Source organism: Chenopodium quinoa, unplaced genomic scaffold (assembly GCF_001683475.1).
Source record: "Chenopodium quinoa cultivar QQ74 unplaced genomic scaffold, ASM168347v1, whole genome shotgun sequence".
Classification (NCBI taxonomy): Eukaryota; Viridiplantae; Streptophyta; class Magnoliopsida; order Caryophyllales; family Amaranthaceae; genus Chenopodium; species Chenopodium quinoa.
The window spans coordinates 2568122-2584155 of record NW_018743405.1 but is presented as its reverse complement, the minus strand read 5'-3'; the positions used below and the strand labels follow the sequence as shown (position 1 = coordinate 2584155).

Sequence of the window (16034 nt, the reverse complement as noted above, 5' to 3'; positions counted from 1 at the left end):
GGGTTTATCATAAAATTAATCCCAATTTAATTCTAACTTTTAAAATTAAATCGATGATCATACACAAAACACTTTTATGTATAAATCAATCCGAATAAAATAATGATCTATAAAATAAATCGAATTAAATCAAAATCAAGCACAAAAATCATATTTTAGGGCTAGGATTTTCGAAAAATTCGAAAAATAGGGTTAGGGGGTTCTAAAATTTCGAACATATTAGGGCTAAAATTTGGTCATCTTCATGGCTATTTGAGCATAATTAAATCACATTTAATCGATTCCAAAAGTTTAATCACATTAAAATAACAATTAAACTATAATTAAATTAATTTCTCCCTCTTAATTGATTATAAAATTGACATGGACATCAAATTATCGTATTATTATGATCAAGCGCGTTCATGCAAGAGGCTAACTGATACCACTGTATGAGTTTATAGGTACTACGCAGCGAAAATAACATGAATCATATTCAATCAAGTACCAATCCAGAATCGCATGCATAACACACAAGACACATAATCATACCTTTGATGCGTGAATTCCACGAAGCTATTCGACAGGAAAATCAGGGAGAGAATAGAGCCCCAAGCGTTGCTCCTCTACTTAGTCCACGAGATTCGAACGAGCCCTCCACCAATACTAGATTGGTCGAGTGATTGAGGAAAACCGCGATCACCACCTTTATGGACAACCGGCCACCGCACGAACCACCACCACCACTACGAACCACCACCGGCGTGAGGAGGAAGAGAGAGCCGTGTGAGAGAGAGGACTTTGAGAGGGGTTGGGTTTCGTGTTTGCTAATTAGGGTTTGATCACACTGATCAGTTAATTGCTTGCATGCAAACCTAGGTACCTAGTCTATTTATAATCCTATTATAATTAGACTAGGGCACGAAGCCCAAAACTCTCTTATCCACTCCATATGGCCAGCCACCTAGAGTGATGAGGCCCATGACGGGCCTCGTCCTCAAATGCTCGATCTAGTCCCTTTGTGTGACCTTATAGGATCCGTCCAATTGGGCTTTGGCCTATTTTACTAGTTCAAAGATCGTTAGTACCTCTAGCTATGGAAAAAAGACGACCTAAATGTACGAACTTAATTATCTCCATAATTTGATCCATTTATATATCTAGTAATTGCATACGACGAAGACATAACTCCTTCAAATAGTACCAAAAGTCAATTTTTTTTAATTTAATTTTATTTTTGTTTTTTTTGTGTTTAGAGAACCACAAAGGGTTGGGGGTGAGAATCGATCCCAAGTTTTCTTGAAACTGGCAGGGGAGCACTAACTACTTGTTATCCCTCGCTCTCACCAAAAGTCAAATTGTTACACTTATAAAAGACGAAGAAAATATTGATTACTCCTTCAATCTTTTTTCCCTTCATTGCTTTGGTTTTTTGATCAAATTACAAAATATATGATTACAAATTCTTGTAAATATATAAGAGATTATATAGTGATGTAGGATTTAATTATATACATCTCATTGTACATTTTACTAATACTCCCTCCATTTTGTTAAGTAAAATGTTTCTCCTTGACACGTATGTTAATGTAAAATTTTGACCCGTTATATTATTATTATGAAAGAAAAAAGTTATAATAAATTAATTATTCATTGAGATGATTCAAAGATGTACCCACGAGGGCCAAAACTCCACAAGACTATTGTAGACACTTGAAAATGTCTCCCCAAAACCAAAGCCGATGATGAACAACTTTTCACCGCCATTATTGTCAGGTCGAGTATTTAATCACTGGAGTGCGTAAAACCCATATTTTAGTCAAATATTTTCCTTCCACAAATCAGTCCAATCATTTATTTAAACTCATTCCAGCCAAACCCTTTTTAAATCATTTCGTTTTATTTATTAATTAAGCTCGATTAATAAATAATTCATCCCTAAACCTAAAATGAGTCTGGAACAGATGAAACGAAGCCTATTTTACACGTGCTTAATGAAAAATAAAAGATAGAAATGAACTTGGGCAAAATTCTAGGAAACACAAATGTCGCGCGCGACACGACAAAATATGTTGTTCCTCGACAATTCTGTCGCGACTCGCCAATTTTCTAGGGTTTTGTTTCGCGGTGCCTTCAATTCTAGGGTTTTGTACCTTACCCATCATATTTTCTCTATAAATACGAAGCTGATTTCTTAGTTTTGGGGCACAAAATAATTCTCTCTTCCGCTTTTGTGCACAAAACCATTCTCTCTTTCTCTCTTGTGGTCTAGCATAAACATTAGCCTTCCTTATTCTTTCACAATACATCCTAGAAGCACTCCCCGGAGTCCATATTTCACCTAAAGTTCTACACTTTTGAGGGTTTGACCCCAAATCAACTTTATTTTTATTTAATTTAATTTCCATTACTGTTTATTAATTTTCCTTGAAGTTACTAACGTGATTATTGTTTTATAGTTGCAAGCAAATGCAATTAAAGTAAGGAATCATGTTCCTATTATATTTTTAACAATTTTTGTTATGATTCTCATATACTAATCGTTGTTAAAGAGGTTAAATTGCTTCCAATGTTAATGATGATTTAATTTTATTATTTTTATTGTCACCATATTGCATATTTAAAGGGAATATGTAATTGAATATCACGTCTAATAAGATAATTTGGACGAACAAATTAGGTTCCTTTTTAATCTTTAATTTGTTTAAACTAAAGTGATCACAAGCAATATTTTAGAATTATATGTTGCATTAACATTCAACCAATTTAGCTTAATAATAGTTTGGAGTAAATTGAATATTTGTTTGTATGCCTTTGAGATCATAGGAAATACTTTTCACAACAAGAATCAAGTAGAGGCCAATACATGCGAATGTGACTCCATGACTCACTTTGTACCATCATCCTTGATCCTCCTTTCGTGGTTCCGAACCATATGGAGTTAGTAATCTCATGGATTATGAATGGGGTGTAATCTTCACAAGTCAATCGTTGTTGACTATCGTTGTCCGTTTATCGTGGTTTCTTTTAATGATCCGTGAACGGTTTAAAAGTTCCTTATAAACTTGTTGGCGGATCCATGCTTTTTCTTACCCTAATCGTATAATGTGAATTCCTACTTCCTAAGAGTGCCAAGCATATTCACCACATGCCTATGTAGGAGCGCTTCAATCGATTCCTACAACTCTGTATTTTCTTACGTATAAATCACTAACATTAGTGAAAGTGGATTAGATGAATAGTGCAAAAAGTCAAAAGGTTTCACTTTATATATACAAGCTAAGAGGTACACACAACATAAGAAATTAGAAGGAAAAAAAATAACCAATGCCCCCCATCAGTTTAGAATCACCAAAAATAAAAAGATTCAGCCATGTATATTAGAAGTTGTGAAACTAATAATACAGCTAAAATATTTACTAAAAGCATGAGAAAGAAATACGAATAAAAAAACTATAAATGAGAAAATTTAGGATAGGTTTTTCCCAAAAAAATATAATAATCAAGACCAGTTTTTTTTTTTAATTTTTTTTGGGGGGGAGTAAGAACAGTTGAAGATATAAATTTACGTGGTAGAAGTGGATTAGTTATTATACGGTATTTTTTTATTTTTTATATTTGAAAGAATATTATAGAGTAGTTATGATAAGTATTTTTTTTGATAAAAATAATTTTTAATTTTTAATTGAAAATTAAAGTGGTGATATTGCAAATTGAGAAGGACGACATTTTAGGAAAAAGTAAATTTATCACACCAGAAGCCCTTTCTCTTTATATATATGTATTTAGGACCGAGTTATAATGAGAACCAATCCTATTATAGGAACTAGGAACTAATTAGGCCGTTAGATTTTCCTTGGATGCGCGCTAGATGAGCGGCTGAGATTAATCTAAACTTATTAGGCACATTCACTCGTTTCACTCTCCTCAAGCATTTTCTCTCTCCTCCATAGCAACGAGTGCCTCTGAATTCTCCATTGAAGCGGCTTTCTAGCTTTCTCTACTCCAATGAAGCAGCTTCTGAGGAAAAGATGTTTGATTTTCTCTTTTTTTTTTTTTTTTTTGTGAATCACGAATTTCAATTCACTGGTTTATCATTATTTTTTGTCAATTTAGGGTTCTTTATAGTGAAATTCAAACTTTTATTTATAATTTAAGAGGTTATGAATGGTTATATCGATTGATTTTGTCAATTTTGGTACTTTTATTTTACTAATTCGTGCTTAAATTTTGATGCACACTAACTGTTTGATTAAATTCCCCAATGAAATTTGCAGGTTGATCAAACCTAACTACTTTTACAATTTGATGAACTTGCTGCAATTTTATCAACTTCAGAGGTAACTTGTATTTTGATGTTGCTGCACACTAGGTATCTGACAAAATGCCTCAATGAATTCTACTATTATTTTTTCAAATTCAAAAGTAGATAGAAAACAATCAGAAGTAAATCAATTACATTTTAAAGTAAACAAAGAGCTGCTGGTTGAGGATTTTTTCATAACCTTGAATTTGTAGTTTTCTAGTTTTTCATTGCACATCTGTTTGAACTTTGATTGCATCAATGAGCAGCCCTCCTTTGCCTATTTTACTATTACTATTCGCAGCTCTTAGGAGATTATTTGCTTATTACGCAAACAAATGAGGAATTTCTCTGTCGAAAATTAGTTTGTAGTCCTGGTTTTATACTAGGGAAGTCCTATTGCCTAAGGATCGTTTGATATTGTGTTCTTGTTTCAACTTATGACTGTTATGAGTGTGGGTTAGGGAAAAGAATTCTTATATGCATGGCAATTAGGTAAATTCTTTTAATGATATCATAGCTGTAATACCCGTATTTTTATACATATTTTATTTAAAGTATGTATTTTATAAAGTATTTAAATAGTTTTAATTATTTTAATTAAAGTATTTTAATTAATATTATTATTAAAGGAAAGTTTATTTAATTATTTTATTTAAAAGTTGAGGTTTTATTTTAGGAAAGTTTAATTTTCAACAAGTTTTATTAGGGAAGGAATTAGGAAAACCTAAAAGAGGAAAGTTTAGGGAAGAGGGTTAGTAGAGAAGGGGTATAAATATCCCACTTATGAGGCAAATCAAACTTTGCCCAGAGTGGAGAAAACCCAAGGTAAACTTCTCTCTCTCCTCCTTATTTTTCTTTCTTTTTCTTTTTCCCCTTCCCCTTATTTTTCGGCTGCCCTTCTCCCCCATCACCGCTGCCAGCCACCGGCAGCTGGTGGCCGCCGCTGCCAGCAGCGCAAGCCGCCGGCAGCAGGCAGCCGCCGCCGCCAGCAGCCGGCAGCCGGTGGTGGCTGCCGTTCTTCCTCCTCTTTTTCCCCCTTTCTTTTTCGAACTATATATAAAAAAAAAAAAAAAAAAAAAACTAAGCTTTCTTGTTTTAATTTAATCTATTCTTGGATCTAAATATAAATTATGAGTTTGGGGGTTTAATTTTGATGTTTGATAATTGTAATTGTATGAATTAATTTTCAGATTTGGTTTTTAATTAAAAAGCCCCAATTTTTGAAACCCTAGGTTCTTGTTTCATGATTTATTGAAATATTATGATGTATAATAGGGTAGGCCTTTGTTTTAAGTGTTTTAAAACCAAATTACAGCAAGTTTTAAGTATAATAAAGTGCTGAAATTTTATGTGGAACACTTAATATTGGGTTTCTTGAAGAAATTTTAATTACCCATTAATTGGGACTTAATTTAGGGTGTTTTAAATATAATTTCAGCTTATTCTAATTAATTTATGAAGGGTTTTAAAATAATATATATTGCTGGAAATTTGTTTAGAGTGAATATTAATACTCTATTATGGATTTAATGTGTAGGAGACTTTGAAGTAAGCGATTTCTACTAGTTGTGGCAATTTTAATAACGTACTCAATGTACGTTCGCGTACTTAGCATATTTTGATGATGTAGAATCATGCTAGGTTTAATTTCAATCAATTACAAGTAGTATCATGCTAAGGTTTATGTATTGAATTGTGAATTATTGGTGTTGGTGATTGAATTGTGAAGCATGAATTATTTGTGATGGTTTATGGATTGGAAAATTATATTTTGGCATGATTATATGGACTACATATTTATTTATGGCATGATAGAGAACATGTTTAATTAAACTAATTATTTAATTATGTTTGGATTATTGAAAAGAAATTTTATTATGGTTCATATAATTTTTATTGATGCTTTAAGCATGAGAAAGGAGCTATATAAGTGTCTATGTACACAAGGAATAAATTGTATGTTGGAGCCTTTGTGCACTTAAGGTGTTTTTAACACCGAGGGATAGGCGTTTTATGCGTTTAAGGTGTCTTTGACACTGAGGTAGAATTAAAAAGGGTTCAACATTAAATATTATGTGGTCACTAAATATTCAAGAATTAAATTGGTATGTTTGAGTGTTTGAATTATTATTGATGATTGAATTGTTATACTTTGAGGGTCATCACCAAGTCTAATAATATGTAAATAACGTAAAGTGAAAGAGATTACGCACCAAAACTCTTGGAACGTATATACCTTGAGTATGAACATATGGGGGGAGTTATGTGACTTTATATTTGATCATAACTTCTAACGGAGTACAGGACGCTGTATATTCCTTTTTATTATTATTATGCGCTGGAATTCCGCCACCTATGTGTGGCACAGGTTTTTTGCTGGCACGGTTAGCTCCCGTGTCAGTTAACCTCAATTTATTGGGGGAGGTATAGTTGGAAACCCGTTCGATGCGTAATCAACGCTAAATGAATTATTTAGTGTCTAGTTATAGTGTCTTGTTGATTGTTGTGTGTGCTTGTAAACAGGTGCAATGAGGTAAGTGTGTGTGATGATAGGAGAATGCATGTTAGTGTGTTTAATTACGCTTATGTACTCAGCAAAGCTGATTGTGTGTGTTGTTTGTGTCTGGCCATGTCTTTATCTTGGCCCTACGATGATCTATTTTAATGGAGAGTAGTGGGGGCAAGTAGAGATACACTTTTCAGGTATTGAAGCATGTTCATGACGGGGCATGAGTGAAGAGAGAATCATGCTAGCTTCCATTAGGATATGATGTGTTTTATGCATTGAGTATTTTATTATATTACTTTATGGACTAACACAAAAGTTTGGTTGTTTCGGTTTTGAATAAGGGCCTTAGATGGTTCCAAGTTGTAGTGGATTTTATTTGACTTTGGTTTGTTGATTTTCAACTTTACTTTCGTTGGTTTGGTTTTTAAATTGTGTAATTTAAATAGTTTTGGTTTTTAAGTCTTCCGCTGTGTATCTTTGATAGTTGCCTTAGCCGTTTTCACGGTGGCGGTAATGTCTTAGATATTCCTAAAACGTATTTTAAAAAGAGTAAAGTGTGTATTTAAAGGAAAGAAATTTCTAGGGTGTTACAATAGCGAAGTGGAAATAAGAGTTTCATGTGTTTTTAAAGTTAGTTCTATTAAAGTTCCTTATTTTATACATACATCTGTCAGTTGCAAGGACAGAACCAGATGCAATTTTCTGAACAATCAGCGAGTCATCAATATCAAGGCAGGCAGCTGCCCACTGGACATATTGGACAAACCCAACTGAACCAAGGAACCCAGCTCAACCATCATATTGGCCAATTTCCTGGAGCTGCTAATACAACTTTGTTCAATGCTGCTCAGAATTCACCTAATGCTCTTGTGGTAGAACATGCACCTCAACTTTTACTTAATCTATGATTACATTCTACTTTTTCAGTTATATGTCCTTAAAACAATTTGCTGCTGTCTTTTTTGCATGTTTGCATTAGACATACGTGCTGAGTGTAATGTCTCTTTTTGACAAATTGACAACCATTGGTCTTTTTCTCCTTCCCATTTAGATGTCCATTCCGATTAGTATGTGTATAAGAAATGGACTAGACTTAAGGATGACATGAGAATTATCGATGTATAGATGCAAACTGAATAATCGAATGTGTTATCTTGTATTGACCCTTGCATTATTAGTGAACACTCAAGCACAATGGGATGGAGGTGGGATCGGGGGCTGAATTATGGGATATCCATGCAATATTTGTAATCAATGTTTTAATCTCTTGGGTAAAAAATTTTTAATGCTGGAAATTAAAATTACTATTATGGATCATGTAAGAAAGAAGAATTTGGTGTACTGTAAGTCAGCTTTTACTTTTTATCACGGTTGCAAGAATGTTATTTTCACTTGTCTAACTGTCAAGCAAATTTATTATAAGATAAACCTAAGGTTCATTGCTTGCTTATATACTGTGCTAAAATTAAACTATGATGTCTCCAATTACATTATCAATTTCAAAAGTTGATAGAAACCAAATAAAAGTAAACTAGTTATATTCTAAAGTAAACCGATATGCATATTTGGGTGGCCCTACATTTTTTGTAGAGGATATCAGGTCTTGTGATTAATTTACCTGAATTTTGTTTGGAACAAATTTATTTATAAAGAGGAATTTCCAATGAAAAAAAAAACTTGAAAAGGTACCACATAGGACTACATTGGTGAAATGAAAATTGAGCACAACTGAATTGCACTATTTTGGGACAAACCTAACTAGGATGTGTTCTTTTTGCCTCCAACTTATCAATCTTTGTTATGTTACTATGCTTATCAATCTTTGTTCTGGAACATTGTCTCTCTAGACTGGCAGACAAGAGCTTTGGTTTTGTACCCGTTTTGTATGATTATGCTGCTCAATCTTTTTTAAAGCTACATTTTGTCTGGATATAGAGCTATGGTTTTATACCCCAGTCTACATTATTGATATATGGCTACTATGAAGAAAGGCAGCACCAGCTGAATCTGAAGACTAGTGTCATCAGCAGTGCATGCAACCCAGGGTTTGATTTATTTCCTGCTGAAGCATTTGAGTTATTTCTCATCAGATTTTCTTGTGGCGAAGATAATATCATTTTATTAATTTGGTGGTCAATTTCTCACGAGGTTGTGGCAATCAAGTTTTCTTGCATATTAGTTCTGATCTCAGGTACCTTTTTTTTTTCTTTTGGTAATTTTGTGTTTTTAATCATCTACTTTTTCAACAATTTTTCATACAAAGCTCAAATTTATCAACATTGATCTCATTGAGAAATAAACCAAGTGTCTCTAAAAGTAAATACAAAAGAATATAAAGTTAGTAAAACAAGCTATAAAGTAAATCTATTGGCTCAAATGGTAGAGCACTATGCGGATGCATAAAGGTGTAGGTTCAATTCCTACATAGGTTATCTCTAAAAGTAAATATAAAATACTCTAAAGTTATGCAAAATACCTCAAAAGTAAATTAAAATAACCAAAAAGTAAAACAACTTAGCTTTAAGATATACAGAAAATTAGTTAGCTTTGCAGGTATTTTGTCATCATTAAACCTGAAAACTTAAAAAAATCACAGTATCAAGCTTCAGCTCTATTATTTCTACCTCCAACTTAAAGTAAACATGAAACACTTTAAAGTTATTTAAAATGTCACAAAAGTAAATAAAACATAACTATAAAGTTATTTCAAGTTACACATGACGTTTGACTTCTATTCTCCAGAGTGCATCGCAGCAGCTATCATCAAGTATTGAAAGATCAGACATGGCAATATAAAATCAGGTACTGCCCTGATTGAGATTCAAGATGGCTCTTTCGCTTTGATTATTTGATTAGAGAAAACAATCAAGCTAAGTCAGGGATTAAACAATTAACATGCAATACTTGCTCAACTTATTTAATTAAATGCCTAACTAAACTCTAAAACAAAGTCTAGTCTCCATATTAGACAAATGAACCTAATTTTGCACAAGGGTAGAGCACTATGCATCATATGTCAAAAGTAGATAAAAATAATAATAAAAAGTAAATCAAAATATTCTAAAAGTAAATAAAAAAAGCTCAAATGTAGAGTAAATAATAAAAAATTATTTAATAAATAAAATCAGGTACTGCCCTGATTGAGATTCAAGATGGCTCTTTCGCTTTGATTATTTGATTAGAGAAAACAATCAAGCTAAGTCAGGGATTAAACAATTAACATGCAATACTTGCTCAACTTATTTAATTAAATGCCTAACTAAACTCTAAAACAAAGTCTAGTCTCCATATTAGACAAATGAACCTAATTTTGCACAAGGGTAGAGCACTATGCATCATATGTCAAAAGTAGATAAAAATAATAATAAAAAGTAAATCAAAATATTCTAAAAGTAAATAAAAAAAGCTCAAATGTAGAGTAAATAATAAAAAATTATTTAATAAATAACCTACGTGGGACTCGAACCCGCATCTTTTGTGCAATTGCACAATGCTCTACCGATTGAGCTAGTAGGCTATCATTATTAATTTCTTCATATATATATCAAAGTAACTAAAACAATAGAAAAGTAAATAAAAAATCCTCAAAAGTTAATATTCTAAAGGTAGCATTTGTTTTCTTAGTTTAGGAGATTCCTATCCATATGTGTTGTTGCAAAAGGAGAACAATAATATAAGTGCAAATGCATTTTTGCAAGCCTTCTCTTAAAACACAAATGTAGACATGCTCCAAGTACAACTAAGCATGTCATTACCTTCGGCTTTGAAATAAACCAGTTTGATGTAGGTGGTGACTATTGAGGAGATCCTTCAGCATTAACAATAAAATGATTAGTAATAATTTGGATGGAGCCTATTTACAACTTGTGCCAAATGAGCAATCCTAACAATTTAATTCAAGTTCAACATATGTCGTTGTGGTCTTTTTCTTTTTCTAATTACAGAACAAGTATATTAGCTATATATTGATAATAGATAGAGTTAAATTAGTTAAAATTCCAAGAGATAATACTCAAATCAAGTAACGCATCCCCCTTCCGTTATAGGGAGTTGAATATACTGTCCTCCATAGTTGAAAATCACCGCAAATAAAATATAGTAAATTAATTATATAATAGGAATAAAGTATGACAACAAGAGCATACAATTTTGCAGTCTATTAGGCATATATAGCTACAATAGAAGTATGAAGGTCGTCCTACTCATAATGCTTTAAAACAATGTTAAGAACGTAAAAGCTAACACAATCAACTTTCTCCGAGATATTAATCATAGTCAAGCATGCAAGCTATACTATCATTCATTTCATACAAGTAGAGATTAATGTAACAGCAAAATATAAGACATTTCCCTACTTCAATACATTGAACAAGATACTATTGCCTCGCAAATCGCAATTGCAAACTCCCAAGGCATAAAACTGAAACAAAAACTCATAAAAGTGAATAAGATTTTATAAAAAGTAATTATCCAAAAGTAAATAATTATCCAACCACCCAAAGTATATCCCTGATGATAATTCAATTCACCATTGAATTATCCCCTGGAAAAAAATTAGAAATGCATTGCACTTTTCAAAAACTAAAAAATTATACAGTATGTCATTGCACAAAGTTTAGCAACAAATCATAAAATTTCACCAAAACAGTATGAAATTATTGATCTAATTATAAATTAAAGAGAAAAATCACAAAAACCGAAACAAAAAATAGTGAAAACCCTAGTTTTCGCAATTTAATTCACATAATATTAAAAAATAGAATTAAAACAAATTCAAAAATGATAATCGAAATCAAATTAACTTGTTCATAGATAACCAACAACAAAGATCGAAGAACATAATCAATGAATCAGATATGCGATAAAAAGGAAAAAAAATAGCAAAAATCCTGATTTCAAATTAAAAACAATCGAGAATTAAATAAGCAGTAACTAATTAAATAAAAAGAAAAAACAAATACAAAATCAGTAACTTACTTGTTCAATATAACAGGTGCAAAAAATCGAAAAAAAAAATTTAAGAATTTGATGCGAAGAACAGTGAAAAATCGCACTAGGGAGAATTTGAAGGAAGAGAGAGAAAGAGTGACGAAGAGAGAGATAAGGAAAAAGGAAACTGATGATTTTTTGGAGTAGTCATTCAAAGTACCGATTTCCTATTTTGCCCTTAATGAGGCGGGTGAGATCTCAACCGTTAGATGAAGTGTAATCAACTGTAGGGATGAGTTCTTAGTTCCTATTATAGGACTTGGTTCTCACATGATCCTGATTCTCTCTCTCTCTCTCTCACTATATATATATATATATATATATATATATATATATATATATATATATATATATATATATATATATAATTTAGTAGATTGCTAAATACCGCCAGCTTTTTTTATCAAACCGCCAACAAAAGTGAATAATGGACAAAATTACCCTTACTCATCCTCACTTTGCTTTCTCTCTCCTAAGGCATCAATCAAGCCTCAAACTCAAACTCAACCACCACAAAAGCAACCACCATTGCCACCCACCACTCACGCCACCACGACCACCACCCATACCACTACAACCACTGCACCAAGGCACCAAATTGTTTTTGAGGCCGAAATCCCGAAAGAACCAACAACAATCATCAACCATCGGACCAACAACAATCATCAGCCATCGGATAAACAACCCACCACCTTCCCACGTCGGCGGGAGGGTGGTGATTTTCTTTTAAATCCGGCGACCAGCACAACCGACGCCCAAAACCGGTCACCCAGAACGGTAACTGATTTCCAGCGTCGGTTGACCATGGTAATCGACGCTGGAAACCGGTTACCGTCCCGGGTGACCGGTTTTGGGTGTCGATTGACCACGGTAGACCGACATCCAAAACTAGTTACCGTCTCGGGTGACCGATTTTGCACGCCGATTGACCATGGTGAGCGCCGGAGATTATTAAAAACAAGAACTGAGCAAAGTGACGAACTGGTTTTTCAATTTTGACCACCGTGATGCCGGTTCATCACCTCCAATCCTCACCGTTGTTGTCCTTCCACGTCCGGCCACCACTTCTCTTCACCTCTGATGTACAACCTCTATTTGAGGTTGGTGGTGGTTTGGATGTGGTATTGTGATGAGAGAGAAAAAAAAATAAAAGAGAAAGAGGAAGATGGGGTGGGGGTATAGTAAGGGTATTGGTGTCCATTCACCTTAAATGTTGGCGATTTTGATAAAATTTGTTGGCGGTATTTAACACCCCCCATAATTTAAAGTGCATCTCATAGAATGTGAAGTTGTAAAAAAAAAAATAGATTTTGAAAAGCCAAGTAATAAGGGAAAAAATAGAGACGAGAGAGTACAACGCTTCCTTATTATTTCCCTTTCTCTTAAGCACATAAGTGCAAATAAAATGACAGTATCAAGTTAGCCTAATGTGGTTTGATATAACTTGATCTAATAACCAAATCATTAGGCAAATTCCAACTTGAAAAAATTGAACTAAACATAACTCTACATCCACCTTCGTCTTTAAAACATTATTGAAATGGTGGCTCATACTATATAAAGCTTCTTCATCTAACAATAATAATAGTTCTAAAGCACAAGTTAATTAGACAATGAACACTTAATTGCAAAATGTATTATTTTAGAAATTTTGAAACATTTGATCCTATGTACATAGAAGCATGAACAAGACATCATTATACAAAATCAAAACTATGTGAATGAATGAACATCATTACAAGTTTACAACATAGGGTAGTTACTTAAAGAGGAAAGTAGGAAAAATTATTCTAAAAGATTCAACAATAACCACTAAGATTATTAATGTAAAAACTTAAATTTCTTTAGGAGTGAAGCATAGTTCTTAACACCATCTCAATATTATTAGTAATGACTATGACATCCTTGGAAACACATTGTATTCCCCTTCTTGATAATCCGGCACAATATAATTTATGGAAATTTCATCAAATGCCACTGACAAATTTAAAAATTCACCAAATGCCATCGGACTTTTCAGAATTCACCAAATGTCACTCGGTTTTTAAATAATTCACCGACTGCCATTAATGACTAACAGAGGCTTAATCATGACACATGGCAATTGGTTATTGGTTTAAAAAATATAAATAAAATAAAATTAAAAAAACTCTAAATCCTAACCCAACCCAACCCCACCACCGTAACCACCTGCCCAAGCAAGCCGACGGCCAAAAGCCAACCGCCGGAACTCCTTGACCTCTTGCCGGAACCCTCTAACCTTCCGTCAGAACCCGCCGGAACCCATGACATACCGCTGGAACCCCTTGACCCCATCAAAACCGTCGACTCCTCTTAATCCCCCGAAAAACCACCCCAACCACCGCAACCATCTCACGCAATGCCCAAAAAATCCAGCACCCACACACTGACCCACAAAACTCCGTTTACCCGACGACCCCAACCCCCGCAACCACCTCACGTACCAACACGACGCATCACATAGCCACCTGTAGGCACCCATTTGTGTCTCCCCAAAACCAAACCCGGTGATGAGTACCTTCCACGTCGAATCATAATCGAATGAAGCGAAAGTGTGGAAAGTCTAGTGTTGCGGATAGTTTTATTTCTTTTCTTTTCTCTCTGTTTTTGAAAACTTATTTTAAGAAAACAGCCAATCCAGTTTGGTTGGTCCATGATATGGGTCCAATAGTAGTGTATTTGGATGGGGCTTAACAAGAGCTTTCCAACGATATATTATAAGCCCAATTCCGATGAATATTGAGGAAATTATGGCCAATTTACTAAACTGGGCCCGGTTTGAGCCTTATATACGGCCCAATGATCTAGGGGAGGGCCTAATATGATTTATCATTCCTAATGCAATTAGGAATGGTTTTAGTCTTCTAGAATCTTCTAGAAGGGTCTTTTCATTCCTAATTCGATTAGCATTGATAAATTGACTTTTGACTTTTTAGAGTTTTAATTAAAATCAAATAGCATTTTCGAGGAAATTATATGATTTTATCCTCCAGTACGACAAACTTATCTGATTTTCGAAAACGCGTTAAAACCAGGCTTGGTGCCTGACCCTAGGCATTGGCGCCTGGAACCAAGCCTGGTGCCTGGCGCTAGCCATTGGCGCCTGACGCTAGTGTTGGTGCCTGGCGCCAGTTAGCCAGGGTTTGCGCCAGCTCTGTTTTTTGTGCGTCAGTGTAGACACCCATTTGTGTCTCCCTAAAACCAAACCCAGTGATGAGTACCTTTTGCGTCGAATCATAATCGAATGAAGTGAAAGTGTGGAAAGTCTAGTGTTGCGGAAAGTTTTAATTTCTTTTCTCTTCTCTCTGTTTTTGAAAACTTATTTTAAGAAAACAGCCAATCCAGTTTGGTTGGTCCATGATATGGGTCCAATAGTAGTGTAGTTGGATAGGGCTTGACAAGAGCTTTCCAACGATATATTATAAGCCCCATTCCGATGAATATTGAGGAAATGATGGCCAATTTACTAAACTGGGCCTGTTTTGAGCCTTATATGCGGCCCAATGATCTAGAGGAGGGCCTAACATGGTTTATCATTCCTAATGCAATTAGGAATGGTTTTAGTCTTCTAGATTCTTCTAGAAGGTTCTTTTCATTCCTAATTCAATTAGCATTGATAAATTGAATTTTGACTTTTCAGAGTTTTAATTAAAATCAAATAGCATTTTCGAGGAAATTATATGATTTTATCCTCCAGTACGGCAAACTTATCTGATTTTTGAAAACGTGTTAAAACCAGGCTTGGCGCCTGACTCCAGGCATTGGCGCCTGGAACCAGGCCTGGTGCCTGGCGCTAGCCGTTGGCGCTAGTGTTGGTGCCTAGCGCCAGGTAGCCAGGGTTTGCGCCAACTCTGTTTTTTGTGCGTCAGACTCTGTTTTGTTTATTTTATCTTTTTGGCTGATTTTCTCTATAAATAACGTCGTAAAAAACTCCGTTTTCATTCACCAATTCTCATCATTCACGAGTTCTCATCTACAATCAGTTTTAATTAGCATTCGCCTACAATCATTCATTAATTCTCTCATTCTCTTAATCATTCATCTCTTTCTTTCTTTCTTTCTTTCTTTCTTTCTCTAAACTTTGTTTTTTATACAAAATTCCGTATTCGCAAGATCTAGAAACACCTAGGCATATTCGAAGTTGCCTTCGCCCTAGACGTGAAAGGTATAATTTCTGAGGGTTTGGTCCCTAATCTCTATTTCAATTATTTAATTTAATTGTTTTGTTTA

General features: G+C 34.0%; 1 long non-coding RNA gene across 3 annotated transcripts; it reads left to right on the top strand.

Annotated features, from left to right (window-relative positions):
* The first annotated feature begins 3414 nt into the window (after window positions 1–3414).
* LOC110738979 lies at window positions 3415–12075 on the top strand. Of its 3 annotated transcripts, XR_002514699.1 has the most exons (5): window positions 3415–4012; window positions 4257–4319; window positions 5823–5879; window positions 6961–6988; window positions 7469–12075. It is a non-coding gene; the product is annotated as an uncharacterized LOC110738979 (long non-coding RNA). The 3 variants fall into 3 exon arrangements; XR_002514700.1 differs by lacking the exon at window positions 6961–6988; XR_002514698.1 differs by lacking the exons at window positions 5823–5879; window positions 6961–6988.
* The last annotated feature ends 3959 nt before the right edge of the window (window positions 12076–16034 follow it).